Source organism: Misgurnus anguillicaudatus, chromosome 4 (genome assembly GCF_027580225.2).
Source record: "Misgurnus anguillicaudatus chromosome 4, ASM2758022v2, whole genome shotgun sequence".
Taxonomy (NCBI): Eukaryota; Metazoa; Chordata; class Actinopteri; order Cypriniformes; family Cobitidae; genus Misgurnus; species Misgurnus anguillicaudatus.
Window position 1 is genome coordinate 7,876,135 of NC_073340.2, and position 24,064 is coordinate 7,900,198.

Here is a 24,064-nt window from a genome sequence, read left to right on the forward strand (position 1 = left end):
AGCACCACCAGCTGGTAACAGGAAGTAACATGTTTACAATGATAATGCAATGTCAGATTTGTCCCAAACTTCACATAATTGATAAGAGTCCTGGACAGAACACATCTACGTGCCAATATTTACATGTAGTCACTCATACACACACACACACACACACACACTCGCTCACTCACTCTCTCTCTCTCATGCTATCTTACACGATGCTACCTCGCTGTCATTTGTAATTAGCAACAGGAAATGTGGCACATTATACTACACTTTTAAATGGTTCACCTATGTTTACATGCTTAAATGCCTATTTACTACTGTTCCCTTTAATTCTTCTCATGCCACGGCGTGGCGGTGTCAGGTGTGCGAGGGCCCTACCATCACTGCTTGCAGTTTTAATTGTTCATTATTATCCAGAGCGCCTTAATATAACTTGAAAAAAATATGTGCGACCAAATCATATTTTGCGCCAGTAACTGAAAAAGTTGGTAGCGCAAGTGCCACCAGTGGAAAAGGTTAGTGTAGTTCCCTGTAAAGACTGTTGTTATTGTTTCAATTTAAAATCACTTGTTTTTGAATGCGGATACATGTACAAACATCAAGATTTCCTGACCACGCGCACATGCAACTGCAAGAACTGACAGGTGGGTGACATCAAAGTTCTGCGAGAGCATTTCGGAAGCAGTCTCGTCTAATGAGTTCTCGGTTCACTCTCACGGGATTCTGATGTCATCTGACTGCCTCTTGGTTCTTGTGGCGCCACGTGAAGTTTACCCATGAGTTTAACAAACTCGTTGTATTAGCCACTGGTTAAATCAGCGTAGCAGTCAAAAACGATCACGTATGAGACAAATTAATTACCCCCAAAATACAGGACCCTAGGCTTACTGTGCAAAGACACGTAAATTACCTGGCTGTTTGATTTTCTTAGCCCACGAACTGAAAGGCTTGCCAATCTTCCTCATTTCGCTAAGCCAAGTTAATCTCCATTGGTCTTATACACCTTTATCGATGTCCAAAACATCGGATCCTTCCTGCATTACAAGTATGTCCATGCTAGCAGAAATTAAGTTTTACCTCAGCTTAACGTGAGATACAGCCAGAAAACCCGGAGTGGATCTTGTGCGTAGTGATTACAGAACGCTTACAGTGGACTGTGGAGAGAGGAACGTGATTTCGTTCCACTCCAGGCTTTGATCACATTCCACTTAACAAGGTGAATACACAGCGTCTTTATGAAAAGTTAATTTAATAATTTTGCAACTGACGGAAATCCGTCGTAGACTCGCTGCAATCGACGGAAATCCGTCGCTACGACGGAGAACTTTAATCCATGTGCAGTAGGTATTTCTCAGATAACTGACTCGTCGTCTCCTTGTTCACCGGGTACGTACTGTGCACTGTTAACTACGACTTTTCCTCTCTTACAGATGGCTGGTAGCGGTGGATACGGTAGGTACTTCTCAGGTAACTGACTTGTGGTCTCCTTCTTTAGAAGGCTCGTAGCTGAAACACAGAATCAACACTTTCACAACTCACTGTGGCTTTTCTCTCTTACAGGTGGCTGGTAGCAGTGGATACGGTAGGTATTTCTCAGGTAACTGACTTGTGGTCTCCTTCTTTAGAAGGCTCGTAGCTGAAACACAGAATCAACACTTTCACAACTCACTGTGACTTTTCTCTCTTACAGGTGGCTGGTAGCAGTGGATTCGGTAGGTATTTCTCAGGTAACTGACTTGTGGTCTCCTTCTTTAGAAGACTCGTAGCTGGAACACAGAATCAACACTTTCACAACTCACTGTGGCTTTTCTCTCTTACAGGTGGCTGGTAGCAGTGGATACGGTAGGTATTTCTCAGGTAACTGACTCGTGGTCTCCTTCTTTAGAAGGCTCGTAGCTGAAACACAGAATCAACACTTTCACAACTCACTGTGACTTTTCTCTCTTACAGGTGGCTGGTAGCAGTGGATACGGTAGGTATTTCTCAGGTAACTGACTTGTGGTCTCCTTCTTTAGAAGGCTCGTAGCTGAAACACAGAATCAACACTTTCACAACTCACTGTGACTTTTCTCTCTTACAGGTGGCTGGTAGCAGTGGATACGGTAGGTATTTCTCAGGTAACTGACTTGTGGTCTCCTTCTTTAGAAGGCTCGTAGCTGAAACACAGAATCAACACTTTCACAACTCACTGTGGCTTTTCTCTCTTACAGGTGGCTGGTAGCAGTGGATACGGTAGATATTTCTCAGGTAACTGACTTGTGGTCTCCTTCTTTAGAAGGCTCGTAGCTGAAACACAGAATCAACACTTTCACAACTCACTGTGACTTTTCTCTCTTACAGGTGGCTGGTAGCAGTGGATACGGTAGGTATTTCTCAGGTAACTGACTCGTGGTCTCCTTCTTTAGAAGGCTCGTGGCTATATGTGGCTTTTGGTGGCCTAACGTGTACACAGTAGGTGGGTTTACTCACAGACCTCCCGTGGTAAGATGTTTACTCGTGGTCTTTGCCTCCAAGGCCTCTGTTACGACCGGGGGATTCAGTACTGTCACCGTCGAGCCGAACGCTGCCCTCTCCTCTCCGTACGTGTAGCTCCAGAGATCTGGACAGGGGCGCACCTTTGAAGAGGCTCTGCGACAGGCAAGTTACTGCACACTAGGCTTCCACAACAGTGTACTTGTTCCTCACATATGCACTAGCACTCTGAAATTCTACTCACGCAAAGGTCTGGATCTTCTGTGCAATCCACCACCGGCTCCACACTGTATCGTTGGACAGCATATAATTTTAAAAGCACTTCACCCACCGCACGGCGTCTTCTCTCACGACCGACTCTCTATAATGGCTCCTGACAACAGATACACAGCACTGCACTGCAAGACATCAAGTGTACACACACACTCAGCAAAGTCAAGACTCACCCACGACACACTTCAAGTGACACAAAGTAAGGTCAGGCCATGATCTTCCCGGAGCCGGCTGAGAACCTGCGGGGCGTTGTAGTAGGGGAAAGCTGGTGGTTAAATGTAGCTGTTGCAAAGATCTTCCTTCCTGGCAATGCTACGCTGCCGGCTCACCCACCACTCTGCTCCGTGATAGGGCACATCCAGCTGTATATTCCTTGTACTCACGGTAAGTTATCACACTTCCTCTCTTTATCTCCGCGATATCCACACTAGCTGGTTTCCTTTACACTGCACGTAATCCAGTCGTACTCATCCGACTATCACACTGAAGATATGCATGTCAATACTCTCACAATATCAAAGACTTCCAATATACTCAGCCACGCTATTATCCTCTTCCTCCGTTTCCAACCAGCGTCTCGTATAGTCCTCCGTTTCCACGCCACAGCAGCACAATATCCACTTCACCACCGGAACTCACGTACCGACTGCAACCAAACAACAACAACCCCTACTGGCTGGTTTTCGTGTCCTCTTTATACTCCTTCGCTTCCTTAAGTTCTCCAATCCTTGATCGCTGCGTTTATTTGCCACACCTGTGTTCAATCGGCTTGATTTTGCTCGCGGCATTTTCCCGGAAGTTCCTGTATTTCTGCTTATCCCGCCGGGTGGAACTCAACCCCGGGCGGAACCAATCTTCTAGAGTTTTGGTTCCGCCCCATGTAATCGTCACCGTGTGACAAGTGCATTGCTAGAATATAAATATATTGTATTGCAATAGGTAACATTAGGTATTAACATTAAATCAAACTAAACAAGAGATTTATAAATGAAAATGTTTAATAACAGTACTGACTTATGGTTACAATTGAAATTGTTTTGGTATAAATGCATCAAAATTTAAATAATACATGCACAATTTACTGTTTCCAATAGAGAACAGAGAAAGAAAGAAAGTTTAGAAGAAAGAGAGTCACCAGCATTGAACTAAAATCTTGGCTAAGGGGTTGTGTAAACCTAAACTTTTAAACGCCGAGCACTTTTTAGCTCTGACACTTGAGCTGTGAGCCAGTTGGTTGTTGTGATACTTGTCCCCGCCCCTCCTCCACTGTGATTAGACGGCTGTGTGAGAACTGACATTGACGATCGGAGCTTTCCACCCAAAGTTGAATCTCTTTCAACTCTTGACGTTCAGCGCGGAAAAACGCTGAGCGCCGGCTTATTTTAAAAACGCAGAGTTTCCATTAAATCAATTAAAAATCTGCGCCGGCCGCGGGCGTAAAACTTTGGTGTCCATGCCCCCTAAGGGGTTGTGCACACCAAAACTTTTAAACACGGCTGAAAACGCCTGGACAACGGCGAATGCCAGCTGTTTCTTTAGCTGAGCGCTTTGGTAGCTGTGATACTTTAGCTGTGAGTCGGTTGGTTGCTGTTGTAATGCCCCGCGCCTCCTCCACTGTAATCGGACAGCCGTGTGAGAACTGCCAATGATGAGTGGAGCTTTTCACCCAAAGTTGAATGTTTTTCAACTGTCGGAGCTCAGCGCTAAGGGGGCGTGCACACCAAAGCTTTTACGCCTTTTACGCATGGAAGCTCAGCGTTTTTCAAAAAAAAGCTGGTGCCCGGCGGTTTTTCCACGCTCAGCGCTGAGCGCCGAGAGTTGAAAAATTTTCAACTTTGGATGAAAAGCCCCGCTCGTCAATGTCAGTTCTTACACGGCCGTCCAATCATAGTGGAGGAGGGGTGGGGACAAGTATCACAGCAACCAACCGTCTCACAGCTGAAGTATCAGGGGGCGTGCACACCAATGCTTTTACGCCCGTGGCCGGCGCATGTTTTTAATTCATTTCAATGAAAACTCTGCGTTTTTCAAATAAGCCAACAGCTAGTGGGTTTCTTCCGCGCTCAGCACCGAGAGTTGAAAAATGTTCAACTTTGGAAGAAAAGCTCCGCTCGTCAATGTCAGTTCTCACGCGGCCGTCAAATCACAGTGGAGGTGGGGCGGGACAAGTATCACAGCAACCAACCGTCTCACAGCTGACGTATCAGAGCTACCAAAGCGCTTAGCTGAAGAAAGCTAGCACTCAGCTGAAAAACAGCTGGCATTAGACGTTGTCCAGGCTTTTTCACCCGCGTTTAAAAGTTTTGGTGTGCTGAATCCCTAAGCGCGGAAAAACTGCTAGCTGCTGGCTTATTTGAAAAACATGGAGCTTCCATTGGAAACAATTGAAAACATGCGCCGGCTGTGGGCGTAAAAGCTTTGGTGTGCACGCCCCCTTAATGGCAAGAAAAAGACCATAGAGAATGAACAGAAGAGCAGAGCTCATGGAGACCAGCCCAAAAATGGAAAAATGGAATGGAAAAGGCAGAAAGGCTGAGCATACCCTAACATTATCCCTCCCCTTGACCATGTGACCAAACCCAACATGATACATTCAAACTGACGATTAAAAGACCACCTTTAACCCCCACTGTACTTGACAAACAACTCTGCCAATAGTCAGTGAGCACAGGAATGCAGATGGTAGATCTGGGAATAGGGGTTGTGCCATTAATTCCTGTTTTCCCAGAGTGCACCCTTATTTTCAGCCTTACAACTCTTAAACTCTCCCAGTGTGAATCTAGAAAAAATCCTATCTTTTAGCCAAGCGTTCACATAAAACACATCTTATTGTTCACTTCTCAAGTAATGAAAGTTAATTTTTTGCTTGAAATAATATGAACAGCAGCTCTGCTAACCCTTCTGCTTTTGCTTTCCTGTTTCTATATCGGGATACCCAATACAGGTTACAGAAGCACAAGTATGGATCCAGCCTCACATGTGAAGACTTCAGATGATGCCAACGCCCCCAAAGACTTCAGATGATGGCAACTATAGATGGACTTAAAAAACTGCCATATTGTAATCACTGCCTCATAGTTTTTACAATAAATAATAATATTTGAATGGACAACGTTTACGCTTTTATATTCCCATTTGTTTGTCCACAATACTCTGCTGGACAATGCAAACTGGTGTGTTTTGCATCATCTAAATATTGTTAATTTACATATATTACAGACATTGTAACAATAGAAAGTGGGTTGAAAGTCTGTAAACTTATGCGGCTTTCACATAGGATGCGGTGTGCGCTGCGCTCGCCGCTGGGTTCCGCGCAGCCAAGCGATTTGTGCTCTGATGGCCAGACCACAGTAGGCGGGGTTTTCAATAAATTACTACAGTGTTTATATTTGCGTTAAATAGTCGATGAGGAATACAGAGACTGTTGCTCGTCTCCATTTCACGTAACTTTACCTACAACAATGCTGCTTGACTTAAAACACACCTGACATGCCAACTTGAACTGCTACGTGTTTCCATAACACGGTTTTCCTTCCGATGTGTCTGTAGGAGCATACACTTGTATTATAAAGCTCTGAGAATCCCAAGTGTAAGCTTTAGTCCATTTTGCTTGTTTGGATGCCCCATTTCTATTGGCCGCGCGGATATACACGAGTAACATCTTTCTACGGGATGTTTATTAAAGATGCTTAAACATCTTAATTTAATTTAAATGCCTACACTGTAAAAAAATGCTGTAATTATGCAGCTGGTTGCCAGTAACTTACTGTAGAAAAAAAGTCTGAAGATGTTTCATGTTCATTTAACTTTGAGCAAACTGTTGCCAGTAAATAATATTAATGTAAAATCTACAGTAAGTTACTGGCAGCTAGTTGCCAGTAATACACAGTAATACTGTAATTTCTAAAGACATGTTTTACAGTAGTTGTGTTTTAAGCTAAGCCTTGTCTATGAAATCAAGCTTTTATGTGGCTTAACGCATTAATTAAAATATTAAATTCTGTATACACTTTATTATTAAAACATACTATGCAAGAGCAAGCAGATTAGCCAATGCATTAAAATTACAGTTTGCTTAAAGATGCAGTGTGTAAATTTTAGCGGCCCCTAGTGGTGAGGTTGCAAATTCCAACCAACAGCTCAGTTCACAGCTCACCCCTTGCTTTTGAAACGCATAGAGAAGCTACAGTAGCCGACACAGGACAAACATTTCATTGTTGGAGACATCTTAATAGAAAGGTTTATCCATTAAGGGCTTCTGTAGAAACATGGCGGCACAAAATGGTGTCTTCCATGTAAGGGGACCCTCGGTATGTAGATAAAAACATCTCATTATAAGGTAATAAAAACATAACAGTTCATTATGAAAGGTCTTTATACACCACTGATAATATAGTTTTGTATATTATTTTGCATTTCTGTCAAGAGATCCTTCTAAAAATTACACACTGCACCTTTAAAGTATAACATTTTATTAATTAGGTGCATACCCAATTTTATCTTGCCATATCCATATACGGTTTCTGTGGCAGAAAAATGCTTAACATTTAATGTTACGCATTGCTTTTATATTTTGGGCACGTCTGCTTGCCCTTACATGATTTAATTAAATTTTTTTAATCCAGCTGTTTAAAAAGTTAGTTCTTATTTAAGTTATCGCAAACACTTGATTGCAGTTGTTGCTGCTAAAGGTGGCCCAATAATATTCATTAAAAGCTGTTATGCTTTACTAAACTACATGTTTATAATTGCTGTTAACTATATGATATGACCTGTAGAGATATACCATAGGCCTGTATACCAGCTGATATATGTGGTCTTAATTTTAAATTGAGCTAAATCAAGTAATATTATTTTAAATAAAGTCATTTTAGCATGCCCAAATAAACGTTAATCAAATAAAACATTAAGAAAACCTAAATAACTTTGGAAAACCACTAGCCACTGTGGCTGGTGAACAAAAAAGTTAATGTCAAGCCCTGTATATAATATAATTACTATTTCACTGTGCACTTGATCATCATGTTTTCTTTGTTTGTTTTTTTCAATAACAACTGACTAGATGTACATTATCTCTTACTTATGTTTTCATATTTGCTCCAACACTCACTGACCCCTCAAAATAGTTATGTGTGCTGTAATGTTATGAATGGAAGTGCTAAATTAATCCCACATTAATTTGATTTTCACATCTTTCGTTTTGTCTTTGTATACAGCATTAAATCGCTGCTCAAGGGCCTCAGTGAAATGATTGTTCAGTCACCAGCAACTCCCGATAAAGACAAAACCTAGAAAACTTTAATGAATTTTAATGGATACAGCAAAATCATATTCACTTAAAACAATACTTCAAATAGGCTTTTAAGCCAAAAATATGGGTTGTGTTACTGTCATAGTCTGGAATTAATCATTTAATTATTGTTTCATCATCATCATCTGTTCCTCATTTGTTTAACTATTGCTCCACATGTTCTTTGTTATCATCCATGTGTATTTAAGCGTTCTCCCTTTGTCGGATCTCGTGTTGTATACATCTTTGTTACATGTGAGTTTTTCCCCCGGCTGCCAGTTAGTTGTTGTATTATTATATTAAAGTTTATCATTTATCCTAATCTCCATCATTCTTCCCCGGTCACATAACATGACAGTTACAATCTATATTTCACCTTTCCTCAGAAATTCAGATTTCTTTTGGTCTATGAGATTTGGAGCCAGAGAATAGTTGGACATCTTGTTTTGCTTCATGTTCTTGAAGACACACTGGTTAACTATTTTCTCAATCAGTTCTCCACTTAGAGACTTTCCAAGAAACCGATTTACTCCACAGATGCCTTCAGATCCTGTTAAAGGTTTTATTATCTGAGGTTAGAAAACAGTATGTATTCTTCAAATTACTGCACGAAAAGAGAGAAACCAAAAAAAATGTGTTTGTACTAGCGAGAGTACAAACAATGACCATGTCCATGTAGTTTCTGGAGTACTTACAGCTATCATCTCTTCATAAAAATGTGCAGCATGGGTTCCTTAGCATTCAGCCATCCTTTCACATGTTCGAACCAGGAACCAAACATGACTGGAAAAAATAATGTCTTAATATCAAAGTGTCAAAATAGTATTTTGTTTTTTTTAAGTAAAGGGGAATAGGCCTAAATGATCATTGGAAAACCTTAGATGCATGTACAGTAGTGTTGCAAAAATGTCAACTGAATCTAATGTTTCAATAGCAAAGTAAAGTAAAAATTCAACTAAACTGTTGCTAGTGAAAAAATTCAGTTTTACTAGTGAAAATATAACTTAAGTCATTGTTTTTGTTTTATTAAAGATTTTCATATGTATCTGTTCACTTAATTATACTTAATAACTGGCTTTCCTGCCTTTATTCCGTTAGGCGAGATGGTGACCTTTTGTTCATGATTTAATCAAAGCTTGAGTCAAGAGTAAATCTTAGGGCAAAGGTGTAAACCTTTCTTTATCTTTATGATAAAGAAGTGGTCTCAGTGAGGCTATCATGGAGGTCTGGGATGCATTTACAGCTGACATTTCACAAGAATTTTTTAAGATGTCAAATTAATCTTTGGTGTCCCCAGAATAGCCACAGATGTGTGACTACCTTTCCTACATATTGTACTGCAAAGCCTTTTTTAGCCATGTCCCTATATTTACATAATAAACAAATAATGCATAATGAAAATGATGTTGTTGTAATTTCAGATAATAGATTTTTTTTCTATAGAAATCATTGCACATGTAGTTTATAGGTTTTATGCAGCTTTCACATAGGACGCCGTATGCGCTGCGCTCGCCGCTGATTGTCTTGTTTTTGTATATTATTCAGATTCATATAGCCATAAATATGATACATTTACTAGGGATGGGCATTTTCCAGTAATTTACTATTCGAATATTTAAGCTCATAAAGAACGAATATTCGAATATTCGTTTATTTAAATTATGTTAATTAAGACATGCATCTTTTGTATTTTTCATTTTGTCATAATTTCACAGAAGGCTTATAATTAGGAAATATCCACAACAAGCTAAACTTATATTCTGTATGTATATGTATGTATGTATTTTTAAGTTGAAAACATTGTAAATTGTATATATATATATATATATATATATATATATATATATATATATATATATATATATATATTTTTTTTTTTTTTTTTAATTCTTCTTAAAAAATATTCTACAGAAAAAAAGGCGTTAAAACCCCATGCGGAGCGAAGTCTGAGTCAGTCAAACCCTTAGTTTCAAGTCGGTCGTTAGTATGAATTCATTACTGTTGGATCTTACATACATTATATTATACCAAATATTATACAATAACCCCAAATCTAAGCGAAGTTTGAGGACTTGCGAAGTTTAAAGTTTCGGACTTGACAAAGTAGGCTATCATCATTTAAACTCTTAAACAGACTCCAAATAAGAGCCCGGAGCAAACGAAAAAACGCATCTACATAACCGACTGCTCAGTGAACATATAAATATCTTCTCAGTTTAGTTTGACATGTATTTGTGAATAAAGAAACCATCTTTACCCTACCTGCTTCGGTGAAAGCCCGTTCTTCTGACTAGATACAATGCCAGTGCTGCGGAGAAAACTCTTCCTCGTGTTGCATGTGATGATGGTTATCGGATAAAAACAACCGACGGATTGAACAAGATTGAATATCTGTATTTAACAAATTACGTAAGCTGGCTCGATAGATTATTGTTGACTGTGCAAAGTTACTAACGTTAGCTTAATTTAACAAGATTTCACAAAGACGGAGCTTTGCTTTTAAACAGCCATGTGCAGTTATCCGGTTCATTTGTGAAAGAGCACCGCATATTATAAATGTTCTCCGTTTCATTTCGTTCTCCGTGTCTGTCTCGTTATTAACAAAATAAAGTAGACTTTATAACAGAAAGCTTACAAATCTCTCATGATGTGTTGATGCGGGCGGCGGAGAAGCACGTTTAATAACACGTGAGCCCTCACTGAGCCAGATGCCAAATATGGCGCGGCCAAACCCGGAGATAAAAGAAAAAAACTTAAATTCGTCTGCAATCTGCATTGCCAAACAATCAGAAATATATACGAATTAATGTTCATGTATATCTTACATTTAAGTCTGTAAAAGAGTATAGATGAAGTGGAAAAGCATTAAATAAGGTGGCACATTAAAAACAAACATTCGAATAGCATTTTTTAAATTCGAATTATTATTGCCGATCGAATATTCGAATATTCGAATATCCGTGCCCATCCCTACATATGTCATAGAAAATGAAACCATGCAAAACTCGTTTTTTAGTCATCTCCACTGTTATTTTTATAATCAAAAGCAGCTAACATTAAAAAAACAAAAACTACAACTATATAATGTACATAAGACAAACTTACTGAAAAACTTTTGTCGGAGCGCAGCATAAACTGTTCCGGCATCTCTCTGTGACCGCAACGCATCTTTATACAGTCTGGTCTTTTTGCACCTCGATCGTGCAATCACCTTCTCCAAAAACACTCCGAACACAAAAAGATCATCTGCAGTCGACGATTCACAATGGAGATGTTTATAATCTAACATCTGGAGAAAACGGATCGCTTACCATCGACTTAAAGGGACACTTCACCCATTTGCATTAAGTTTTGTATAGCTAGAACCCCAGTCATGTTTTTGACTGGTCGTGCATCATTTCCTCAGTTGCCACTGAGACAGGAGAAATACAGATTTCAGTGTTGCACTTCCTTCTTTCAATGATGTAAAAATCATCATTTTGCATCATTGAAAGCAGGAAGTCCAATATCTTTGTTGAGGGGGTGAGACTACAAACACCCCTTTTCTCGGTCAAATAGGCACCAAATTCGAATTTCCACTTCCAACACTTCCAATAAAGATTAATACGGGTGAAATGCTCCTTTAAGTGAGCTAATGTTATGTAACTTGTTGCGTTTGGGCATGCATGCGTCATCTTGAACTGCACAGATTTGAAGTTGTAAAGTGAATCCTTGTAATTGTTTCATGATTGGTTACTACCCCTGCCTATCAAAACTTTGCTGGCTATGCATTGGCCGGTTTTGTTTTGGCTAATCCAGTCAAAAGCCTATGGTGCGCTGAATGACACCTCGCTTATCCAATGTGCGCTTCCAGGACATTTTAAGTTGTCAAACCTTATCTGATTGGACAAAACAGAAAAATTGGGCGGGATATTCATTGGAACAGTCTAAGGAAGCAGGAAGAGATGGATTTTGACAAGAGTTGGGATTTCCTATTAAAATATTTAGGAGCAACAAGATTAATTAATAGATCCTGAAGATTAAAAACAATTAAAAGAATGATGATGATGTGTATTTATAGTTTTTCCCTGCTTTTTTTCTTTCCTTTTCTTTAACAGTTAATGTTAGTATAGATCTTTAGTCCACACTCCAGATCAGTGGGTGGTGGTAAATGCACCCGAAAGTTGTTTGCCAACCACCAATAAAAACAAAAGAAGAAGATAAAAATCGATATTTAGAAAATAAACATGATCGATCATACATAACAGACGCGAATGTAAACAAAGGAGGATATTGCATGATTTTTCACTATTTTTCGTTGTTTTGGATTAAAACGTGGGATGCCATTTGAAGAGTGGACCCTTGCGTTGCAAAGTACGCTGAAGTTTTTTGGATTCGTCAGAAATGATCAGAACCATATAGAAAGAAATGTGAGTACCGATATCCCTATTTATATGCGGTCGTCTGCATTTCATTTAACCCTTTTCACTCCAGTGTATTGATTGCAAAAACAAGCTCAGAACATGAATCTTGAGTGTTTAAGCTTTCAAATAATGCAAAGTTTATGATTGTTGATTGAATGTTTGATGTTAAACAAAGTACAGAAACACATAGACACGCCTCCAGGGCCCGCCGCCCGGCCAGTACGAGTTTGTTAGTGAATGTTTTCTTCGCCATCACACTGCGTTCAATCCAACACAACTGTCAACAACTTCTTCTTCTTTAGTTTTTAATTGGCAGTTGACTCTACTAGGTGTATTACCGCAACAGCTGGACTGGAGGGTGGAACAGGAATCGCAGTTTTACTATAAATTAAATTCTTTTTAGAAGCCCTGTAACCCTTAAAAAGGAAAACAAAAAAAACAAAACAAATTTTTACAGTTTTTTTTCTGTAAAATGTTTCTCAATTCAAAAACAACTTAATTTGCCTCTACCTGAGCTTTAAAGGCATAGTGCACAATGTTTGAAAGCCAGTGTTGATATTTGAAATCACCTAAACAATCACGCCCCTACCCCAATAGAATCTGGACTTTTTTTGATAGACCCGCCCCACACATACGCAACCCAGGCAACAATGTTGGTTAGAATACACGCCCCTTACTGGTGATTGGCTACAAGTGTGTTTTGGTAGTCGGCCTGACTTTTCCAAAGTGTTTTTCAGAAATTCCACTTTTTCCACCGAAATTGCCACTTCCTCATGTCTGGATCTTTTAGTGCTTACACTTAGTCTATGTTATTCCTCACATTAGGTTGAAAGTAATAAATACCTCCCAGATGCTCCTTTCTCCCAGATATACTGCCATTTCTCATAAGTTCTTGCTTTATACTTTTAACCTCTGCCTTGCTGAGTTTAATCTCCACCTCCACACAATCATTATCTGCAGCAGCATATTTACTCATTCCCCTCCACCCCCTTATGCGCTGAAACCCACAAGAAAGAACACTTAAAACCTGCCTTTTGCATTCCACTAGCCAGTTGTAAAATTTCAGATACTATAACTGCTTGTCTGTTACACTCCCAGCTATCTACCTATAATAGGGTAAACCATAGCCATAAGTTCTCCTGTGTAAACTGCCAAGCCATCTGTTAGCCTTTTTGCTATAGCCAAACCCAGTATAGCCAAACCCAGTTCTGGTACCACATGTGCCACCCCCACCCTACTATCAGTTCTTTTGGATGCATCTGTGAACATAGTCATACTCTGACTATACTTTTCTGCAATATAAATGTTCACTCTCCATTTGTCTATCTCCTATTCCTGGTTTTCCTCAAGCAGTCCTAAATCCACTTTAAGTTCTTCATCTGTCCAAGTAGGGACTACAGGTAGCACCACTGTAGGACTTATTTTCAGTGAACTTAATCTCATCTTCACTACCTTGTGTTTTTTTTGTCCATCCAAAGCACACTTGTGAACTTCAGGTGGATGCATGTGATATTGTGTGCGAGGGTGGATCTGTGGCATGTGCAGGAACTGTGATCAAAGAACTTATATTGACAAGAAGTGAAAACCAATAGAACGTACCACTGCAACACCAGCGCCCAGCAATATATAGGCTCCATACATATACACACATATCAGAATTGCTAGAAATGGATTATGTAATCTAAATAATCTCTGTCCAAAAGTGGCAATTAACAGACATAGCAATGCATCATGTTCTATAAGATTATCATGTTAAAATGGAATTACTCAATAAAGCAAGAAAAAAAACTACCTCAAATGTGTATCTATTTAAAACATCAAAATCATCACACGCAAAAAGTCGCTAGAGCAATAGACGGTTTCATCGGACGCACGTGATACACGTCTGGATCCGAACCTTACTTCCGGTTTCGTTTTTTTAATGGTCTGACTAGTTGCTAAACTGATCTCTTGAACAAATGCCTCGTCGAAAATAACAATAAAGTTGTATCCACGTGGACTCGCATTAAGGGTCCCTAAAGTCAACAACTACCTGAAAGTACCAAAACCACCTTTTGGAAACTTTTATTGGAAGTGTAAATACTTTTTTATTTAGAGCAGAGTCCCATTAGTTTGAATGGAGAGGGCGGGGTTATGACTTGTACTGCAGCCAGCCACCAGGGGGCGATCACAGAGCCAGAGGCTTCACTTTTCAAGGCTTATGAGCAGTGTTAGGAAAGTTCACTTTCTACATGAACTAGTTCAGTTCACAGTTCACAAATTTTAAAATGAACTAGTTCAGTTCATAGCTCATATTTCCAAATTTTGAACTAGTTCACAGTTCCAAAAATGAACTAATTTATTTATAGTTCTTTTTCCCCATATTATTAAAAAAAATATATTGCCATATAGCCCATATAGAACCACAGACAGGAATGATTTTATCAGTTTTAACACTGAAGCTAAATGCATCAGATTTCATATTCATATCCAACTTTAAATCCTTATCCAACCAGGGTTTACGAGCATTGACTGTCTTTTAATTTTTGTATTTGCTTGCACATACCTTGAAAGGCTAGCCGGGTGCTTCAAGGGGGTTTTCCGGGCGAGAAGCGCTGCGAGGCGTTGAGTGTATGACAACTCAGGTATTGCACACCGCACGTGCACGTTAAATAGCGTGAGCTTGTCTATTTCAAGATCCAGAATATGTGTAAGCAGCCTTTGTTAATCGTTAACGATTTAGGACAAATATGATGTTATGTTATCTAATGTTAAACTATGCGAGTGGCGCAGCAGGGATTTGGATAGCAGCGTCCAGTCAGTGTTGTTTTGATGACGTATGCAGCCTGGTGGCAGTGTTGCCAGATTGGGTGTTTTTTTCCGCTACACATTAAGGCCTGTTTACAGTGTGTTTTAGACGGGTTTTCGCCTGGAAGACTCTATAGAAATCTGGCACCCTACTGAATGACGTTAAAGTGAGAGAACGTGCCGTTCACAAGCCCCAGAATGAACGAGTTCACCTTGCGTTCATCAGGCAGTAATACAGTACGTTCAGTTCACGTTCGCCCAAAATATGAAGTAGTTCAACACTGCTTATGAGGCACACCCGGGCAGGACCTATAAGGTTGCTTAGTTGGCAAGCAACACAGTCACTGAGTTGGCAACACTGCTTCAGCCAATCGCCTTTTTTTAAGCAAGTAAGCCCCGCCCACTTATTAACATTGAATTTGCATACAAGTTGAAAATAAAAATGAACACGAAAATTAAAACGAAAATGAAAAAGAAAAACAGAACATAAAATTAAAACTGAACTTTACATTTTAATTTTGTCCCTATTATTGCTTGGGCATGAATTAAAAGCCTTTTAAAAAATGTATTTACAGATTCCTTTTCAAGCTTGCCTTTTAATTTTAATATTTTCAGTCTTGTCTCAAGGTTATATTGAAAATGAACTGTCAAATAATCAATTTAATTTAATTTTTCAATTTGGCCGGAATGATGCTTCATCACGTTAAAAATGAAAATGAAATAATTTAATATAATGTTTTAATTTTTATTTTAGCATTTCATTTTCAAATTTGGGACATATTTTGCGATTTTATTTTTTATTTTATAATTTAATTAATTATTTTATAATTTAATTAATTAATTTTAAAAAGTCCAAAACACCTTCCTTAGGTTTCCTCTATGGCCAGCTTAAGGGTGCGGCGCCCCAGCGCCCCCTAGTGACCAGCCACTACTGGGTGTAAGGGGAAATCCCCTATATGGGGAGGCGGCAGACCGTCTCCATGGAAACGGAGTTGTACACTGACGTCATGGCTATATAAACCGAAGACTCTCGGCGAGCGCTCATTCCTTTGGTTGATCTGAACGACACAGGACGGATTAATTAGCGGTTGCTCTTAACAAAGCGAAAAACTCAAAACTCTACAGATACATTGTTCGAGGACAGAAAGTTTATTCAGTTCATTCAGTTTATTCTGTTTATTCTGTTTAGACCGAGTTTTCACAGTGTGTCTACAATCCACTTGATCGTGTCTTCATCACCGTCTTCTACAGACTTTGGTGGAGGTGTTGAAACGGTGGATTTCCCCCTCCCTATCACCACTGTCAGCATCTCGACTTCATCGTTGTTCGCCAGGTGCATCGATGTAGAAGAAGCTGGAAAAGTGGATTTACCCCCAACTACCTTTCCGGTGAACTACTACTGTCCGCTGTGGGCTTTTTAGGAGGACACGCCGATGTGGTAATTGTTCCGAACGCTGAAACGTCTGTTCAGTACCCTGGACCGTTATCCTTATCAGACGACATAAGCAGCGTTTGGTTACAAACAGAAGGAGACGAGGAGAGTGTTGTAGCTGCTGAAAACAACATAGCAGGTGAGTCTGAAGTGGACGATGTAACTTTATGCATATTATATAGGCTACACCGTACAGGACATGTTTTATTAATAATAATGATAATGATAACGGTTGATAATAATCCAAAGATGTGGTACATGAATGTGTATTTAAAAGCTAATTGCAAAGCACATATTTTAAGGTGGAACGTTAGAGTTGCTGACAGGAGCAGCGCGCACGTCTTAAATTAGGTCTGCTGTGTTTCCTCTGGGATTTTTCCAGCTTTGGCGGCAGTACATAATCATTTTTAAAACGTAGAATATATACGTGTATTTTATAATTTTCATGCTGTCGTTGGCTTTTCCTTATACTTATACTTATATCCTATGGATTATCTATATTTGATTTAAAATGGATTTTCTAAAAATACGTTTGCAGCTCAGTTCGCATCTTTATTGTGTAACGTTACAAGTTGTGTGTAGCGGAAACACTTGTCTCGTCTGTGTGTAGATTTTTTTTCTTCCAAACGCTGTTGTTGACTTCTGAGATCGTCCAGTCTTCATTCATGCAGTTTTAAAAGTAAAAGTAAATGAATTTAAGCATGAATGACATAACGGGGTGGTTTCCCAGACAGGGATTAGACTAGTTCTAGACTAAAATAAATGTAAGAGCTGCCCAAACTGAAAACAACTTGCACTGACATATCTTAAAATACATCAGTGCCCTTTGTTTTGCCTCAAAATGCATACCAGTGATGATTTTAGTAAGGCATGTTTGTTAAAACTAGTAATATTTTCTATTTAAAGGCCTAGTCCTGGTTTAAGCTAATCCTTGTCCGGGAAACCCCCCCAACATTGTTTAAACTAGAAATGTATATTGTTTATAATAAATACATATATTATATACACATGTAAATGTTTCTATACATTCATGAATGTGTGTATACAAGATAATTACACACAGCACACACACATATATTATGCCAAAAATCACTTTTATTGTGTATGCGATTAATCGCGATAAATCGTTTCCCAGCCATTAATAATGTGTTTAATGAGAAAGAAGTTGAAAAAGAAGTCTCGCACAAAAATGAGAAATGCGTCACATCACTTAACTTCTGCGTTAGAAATAAGGTGGATAATTTTTTGTACAAGACATTGTTGATTCCAAAAGTACGATGTGCTTCCTTATACAACTTTTTATTTTACTCGGAAAATATCACATTCATGTGAAAAAATGGATAAAAGCTAAGCCAAAAAAGAAATTAAACATTAGACAAAATCAAGAACAAAAAGCAAGAAAGACCTATGAAGCATTTTGTTACTTTAAATTGTTGTAACTTGCCAATGGCATGAACATTTTTATTTTACATTTTTATGTACGTTTATTTGTTTTCCACTTGTTGCGAGTTGTATATTTATGTATAAACATTTGTATAATTCTTGCATTTGTGTAATTAAAAAAAAAAAAGGTAGCACTTGTTTTTAAGACACAGATTAATCTTTGCCAAGGTTGTAAGTGCAGCCAACAGCAGCACGTGTTGTTCATCTGTTTTGTAATGATTTTTACAATTTTACAAATGATTTTTGAACAATTTACTGCTGTCATAATAAGCCATTTATCGTTACAGCACTAATTTACCCATAATTTATTTTTACAGCAATGGATTTTGTTCTTCCAAATGGTGTGTTGTCTTCTGAGATTGTTCAGCATCCTGGACCCTCCTCAGAAGCCATAAACAGTGTTTGTTTTGAAGAAGAAGGAGGAGACGAGAACGCTGAAAACATCTCATCAGGTGAGATTGAAGTGGACTGTGTAACTTTAACGCACACGCACAGTAATTGTGTGGATTTTTAGGCACCTGCAAATGTGATGATAACCATTTAATGAAGGTCAATAAGGTTTTAAAGTAAAATTGGGTGATATTAAACCATTAAAGGGATAGTTCATAGAATAATTTTCTCATCCTCATGTTGTTCTAAACCTGTATAAATGTATTTTTTTCTGACCAACACAAAAGAAGATATTTTGAGAAATGATGGTAAGCGCACAGCTCATTACAGTAACCATTGACTTCCATTGTAGGAAAAAAAATGATGAACCCCATTCACTTCCATAATAGGAGAAAAGAATACTATAGAAGTGAATGGGGCTCATGAACGGTTTGGTTACACACATTTCTCAAAATATCTTTCTTCATGTTCATCAAAACAAAGACATTTAGACATGTTTGTAACAACAGCGAGAAAATGATGACAGAATTTTCATTTTTGGGTGAACTATCTCTTTAAATGATTCGCCCTTTGCAGGAGTTTAGATAAAGATATCTGCAATATAACGTGCTTTCATGCTAAACTCGTCTAGAGAGGATGAGAGAGAGCTTTTGAATGAACAATGAATCATTGTTTGTTTGTTTGTTTGTTTTTAGGGAAAAAAACAGCAAAATCCATTAAAAGAAGAATTGCAAAATTTTTCTGTACAATGGGGAAGAAGATCAAGAGCCCTTTTGTTCACTGCTTCGGTAGGAACAAAGTGGTATCTTTCGTACCCTCCCCAGAGCTGAATCCGGGGAAGGCCAGTGATGATCTGGTCAAATCAGAGATGAAGTCCAGTTCCGGGATGAAGGCTGATGATGATATTTCTCATCCCGTGGCAAAGGCAGACTATGATCTGCTGAATACTACAAAGCCTGAGGATGTATCGTCTGCCCCCCAGCATTTCACTGGCACTTCTTCCGTCAGTATTCCTCAGTTTGTCATCCCGAGGGCAGATACCAGTCTGCATATTGTGGATTTTAGCGAAGACGATTCAGTCGATACTGTGCTGAATGCTCGCACCAATCCTGCCAATCCCAAGCCAAAGAAGCCAACCTCATCTACTACCGGTGAGTCTACTATCATTGTTTACCTTCATGCTGTTGGAGTTTATTTAAATCAATCAAAGTTTTTGTGTTTTTCATGATCTGTGCTTTTTGATTATGATATTGATACAGATGAGGTGCTTGGGGCGATTGGCTTTACCAGCAGGATGTACCCAAAAAGCCACGAATCTGATGACAAACGGGTAACAAACTCAAATTATCATTGATGTGTAAAGTCTAGAGCAGGGGTCACCAACCTTTTTGTGGCAAGGGCTACCACAACGGATAAAACATTGTGTTAGCCCTTCTGAAGGGCTACTTTTTGATATAGTCTACTCAAAACTTTTTTTATTTTACTTGTTAATAAAGGGTTTCATTAATCCATGTGAACCCAAGGAGAAGACGGACACCATCCCTGGCAATCCCAAGCCAAAGAAGCTAACCTCATCTACTAGCGGTGAGTCTACTGTCATTGTTCCCTTTCATGCTGTTGTAGTTTATGTAAATCAATCAAAGTTTTTGTGTTTTTCATGATTTGTGCTTTTTGATTATGATACTGATACAGATGAGATGCTTGGGACGAGTGGCTTTACCAGCAGGATGTACCAAAAAAGCCATGAATCTGATGGCAAACAGGTAACAAACTCAAATTATCATTGATGTGTAAATTGTAGAGCAGGGGTCTCCAACGGATAAAACATTTTGGTAACCCTTCTGGAGGGCTACTTTTTGATATAGTTTACTTAAAACTTTTTTGTTTATTTTACTTGTTGATAAAGGGTTTCATTAATCCATGTGAACCCAAGGAGAAGACGGACACCATCCCTGCGAATCCCAAGCCAAAGAAGCTAACCTCATCTACTAGCGGTGAGTCTACTGTCATTGTTCCCTTTCATGCTGTTGTAGTTTATGTAAATCAATCAAAGTTTTTGTGTTTTTCATGATTTGTGCTTTTTGATTATAATATTGATACAGATGAGGTGCTTGGGGCGATTGGCTTTACCAGCAGGATGTACCCAAAAAGCCATGAATCTGATGGCAAACAGGTAACAAACTCAAATTATCATTGATGTGTAAATTCTAGAGCAGGGGTCTCCAACCTTTTGTGGCAAGGGCTACCACAATGGATAAAACATTGTGTTAGCCCTTCTGAAGGGCTACTTTTTGATATAGTCTACTCAAACCTTTTTTTATTTTACTTGTTAATAAAGGGTTTCATTAATCCATGTGAACCCAAGGAGAAGACGGACACCATCTCTGCCAATCCCAAGCCAAAGAAGCTAACCTCATCTACTAGCGGTGAGTCTACTGTCATTGTTTACCTTCCTGCTGTTGTTGTTTATTTAAATCAAAGTTTTTGTGTTTTTCATGACCTGTGCTTTCTGATCATAATATTAATACAGATGAGATGCTTGGGGCGATTGGCTTTACCAGCAAGGTGTACCAAGAAAGAGAAGACTCCGATGGCAAACAGGTAACAAACTCAAATTATCATTGATGTGTAAATTCTAGAGCAGGAGTCTCCAACCTTTTTGTGAGCAAGGGCTACCATAATGGATAAAACATCACAGACTATGTGCCCTTCAAGGGTGCATTGAAAATGCCCAGATTTTAGATTCTCAAAGCTTGAAAGTTATGTGTACAGTGTCGCAAGCATATTTTTCATGTTTTTTTTTTTTTTTTTTGTATTTGCAGGTCGCCATAAAGCAAGTTTGGGAATGGAAACATAATCCTTACACTGATATTGTAAGTTATTAAAACAAGTCTGTGAAAAGATAATTTCTTTATGTAATATTATTTATTTATGCATAAATGTGTTATAAATATATATATTTAGTTGATGAAGTGCTTATCGCTTTAAGAATGGTTGAAATTTGTAGACAGATGATATCTATTTTATCTTAATTTTATCAGAAGGTTAACAACAATTCAAATGATGCCAATTTTAAGACTGGCACCATTCCCAAGACAAAGGGTTTTATTAATCCATATGAACCCAAGGAGAAGATGGACGCCAAACCCAAGCCAAAGAAGCCAACCTCATCTACTAGCGGTGAGTCTACTGTCATTGTTCCCTTTCATGCTGTTGGAGTTCATTTAAATCAAAGTTTTTGTGTTTTTCATGATCTGTGCTTTCTGATTATAATATTGATTCAGATGAGGTGGTTGGGGCGATTGGCTTTACCAGCAAGGTGTACCAAGAAAGAGAAGACTCCAATGGCAAACAGGTAACAAACTCAAATTTCTTTCAGCAAACAGTGTGCTCTTTACATAAAGATTTATGTTTACTCAAAACATTAACCGAGTTAACCGATTGTAGATTCTCAAAGCTTGAAAGTTATGTGCAGAGTGTCAGGTGAGAAATAAACTCGCAAGCATATTTTTCATGTTTCTTTCTGTATTTGCAGGTCAACATCAAGCAAGTTTCAAAATGGACCGGTAACCCTTGCATTAATATTGTAAGTTATCAAAACAAGTTTGTGAAAAACATTGTTTTATGTAATTATATTATTTATTTATTTAAATATAGTGCTTATTGCTTTAAATAGAAATGTGTGGACATAATTGATATGTATTTTATCTTAATTTTATCAGAAGGCTGACAATAATCCAGGCAATGCCAAATTAAAGACTGGCACCATTCCCAAGGCAAAGGCTGGCACCGTTGTTGGCAATCCAGTTCGAAAACCTATTGCTATTCCCTGTGGTATCATGGTGAAGGCAGACCCCAAACCTGCCATCCCCAAAAAGACGGCTGTTTTTCATGAGCGTGGTAAGAAGTTAAAGGCAGACCCCAAACCTGCCATCCCCAAAAAGACGGCTGTTTTTCATGAGCGTGATAAGAAGGTGAAGGCAGACCCCAAACCTGCCATCCCCAAAAAGACGGCTGTTTTTCATAATCGTGATAAGAAGGTGAAGGCAGTAACCAAACCTGCCATTCCAAAGAAGACAGCTGATACCGAGGTGAAAGCATATAGCGAGGAGATCAATGCGGCACACAGTGAGTCTACTGTTATGATTACTCTAAATTGGTGGATCTTAATCGTTTTGATGGCCTCTTATTTTCCACAGAAATATTTGACGGATCCCCTACTCACCATATAGAAATATACAGATATGTTTTAGCTTATTTCATTGCTTGTTTTATGTTTTAAATCCTTTCAAGTCATCTTATGGCCCCTTTGGAAGTCTTTGGGCCTGTCCTTTAGAAACAACGCTGTAAGGATGGGTTGCAATAACAAACCCCTGAATTGCTCTGAACTCTGCTTAACTTTATTCTTGTTGGTCAACTCATAAACATGAAATGTGGCATTGTTGCTGTTTGAGTTCTTATACTAAATCAAAGGTTCTAGCAACCGCATACATTTTCATGTTTTCTGTCTGTTTTTCAGGAACCTTGTGTCATGATTATTGTATTGATACAGATAATCCGCTTGGTAAAGGTAGCTTTGGCGCTGTGTTTCCGGGGACCAGTAAAGCCGATGGCAAACCGGTAGGGCACTCAAACTTATTTCAACAAACATTTTGCTCTGTACAGGTTTGATCAAAACATTTGTTAAATCAGTTAACAGATTGTAACTCAGTGGTTTTCTCTATTTGCAGGTTGCTATCAAATTTGTGAAACGAAGGCAACCAAACCGTTACTTTATCATGGTAAGTTACAGTAGTTGTTTAAGTGCTTATTACTGTAATAATATAACTGTAGGTTACATGAAGCACAGTTTAACAGACACTAAAATGCTATAAGCACCAAATAATATTAAGATGGAAAGGCTTTATTGTTTATGTTTATAAATATAAAAGCAGTGGAAATTAAGCCTACTGTAGGTACAATACATAAACAAAATGTTTTTGTCTAAAGAGCAACTTATTAACAACTAATGTTTTTCTTCAGCCTGGATCTGGAATGGTTCTCACAGAACTAGTAGTGTTGCACACATTAAAGGAGGATCCAAACCCTCATGTGATCAAACTTTATGACAGCTATGAGGATCCGGATTACTTCATACTCGTCATGGAGCGGCCTGATCCTTGCATGACCTTGAATGAGTTTATTAAACTTCAACGAGGTCTGCTGGAATCAACAGCACGCATCCTAATGCGTCAGGCAGTCATGGCTGTAAAACATTGCTTTAAGCATGAGACTTTTCATACTGACCTCCACGCTGGCAACTTCCTCGTGGATAAAAACAACATGCTGCTGAAGCTGATCGACTTTGGGTGCTGTGACCGATTAAGAGACACGGCCTATGCATATGAAGAGTATTTGGGTGAGTTTTTTTTCATACCATAGTGTAGTGAAGCAATCTGCTTGTAGTGACTTATTGATCATGTGACTCTATCACACAACAACTGTCTTGCTTACAGGGGCACCGGCTTATCGGCCACCTGAGGTCCGCAACAGGGGCAGATACCACGCCATGTCAAGCAGTGTCTGGTCTCTGGGAACTCTGCTCTA

The 24,064-nt window shown here is 38.8% G+C and overlaps 1 protein-coding gene and 1 long non-coding RNA gene across 2 annotated transcripts in view; one reads left to right on the forward strand and one right to left on the reverse strand.

The window, feature by feature from the left end:
* LOC141363687 (ras-associating and dilute domain-containing protein-like) overlaps nt 1-15,506 on the reverse strand; it is a 137,697-nt gene extending 122,191 nt beyond the window's left edge. Inside the window, exon 1 of the mRNA XM_073866610.1 lies at nt 14,972-15,506. The gene's annotated coding sequence lies outside the window, so the exon portion shown is untranslated. The remainder of the gene's footprint in view (nt 1-14,971) is intronic.
* Nucleotides 15,507-16,229: 723 nt separating this feature from the next.
* On the forward strand, nt 16,230-18,541 carry LOC129421380 (uncharacterized). Its single transcript, XR_012369108.1, has 2 exons — nt 16,230-16,784; nt 18,406-18,541. It is a non-coding gene; the product is annotated as an uncharacterized lncRNA (long non-coding RNA).
* Nucleotides 18,542-24,064: the final 5,523 nt, after the last annotated feature.